Source organism: Alligator sinensis, unplaced genomic scaffold (genome assembly GCF_000455745.1).
Source record: "Alligator sinensis unplaced genomic scaffold, ASM45574v1 scaffold39_1, whole genome shotgun sequence".
Lineage (NCBI taxonomy): Eukaryota > Metazoa > Chordata > Crocodylia > Alligatoridae > Alligator > Alligator sinensis.
The window spans coordinates 1,049,533-1,050,082 of NW_005842299.1; positions in this window are offsets into that span (position 1 = coordinate 1,049,533).

The window sequence follows — 550 nt, forward strand, 5'->3', positions numbered from 1 at the left end:
AGGGGGTAGAAAGCACCCTGTTCAAATTCGCAGATGACACTAAGATGTGGGGTGAAGTGGGTACACTAGTAGGAAGGAACAAGCTGCAAGCGGATCTAGACAGGTTACAGGGGTGGGCCATTGAGAACAGGATGGGGTTCAACACTGACAAGTGCAGGGTAATGCACCTGGAGAGGAGGAACCAGCAGCACACCTACAGTCTGGGGAACTCCCTTCTCACCAGTTTTGAGACAGAAAAGGATCTTGGAGTCGTCATTGATGCCACAGTGAACATGGGTCGACAGTGTGGGGATGTGGTTAGGAAGGCCAACCATACCTTGTCATGCATCCACAGATGCATCTCAAGCAGGTCCAAGGAGGTGATCCTCCCCCTCTATGCGACACTGGTCAGGCCGCAGCTGGAGTACTGTGTCCAGTTCTGGGTGCCGCACTTCAGGAGGGATGTGGCCAATATGTAGAGGGTCCAAAGGAGGGCCACCCGCATGATCAGCGGTCAGCAGGCCAGACCCTATGAGGAGAGGCTGAGGGACCTGAACCTGTTCAGCCTCCC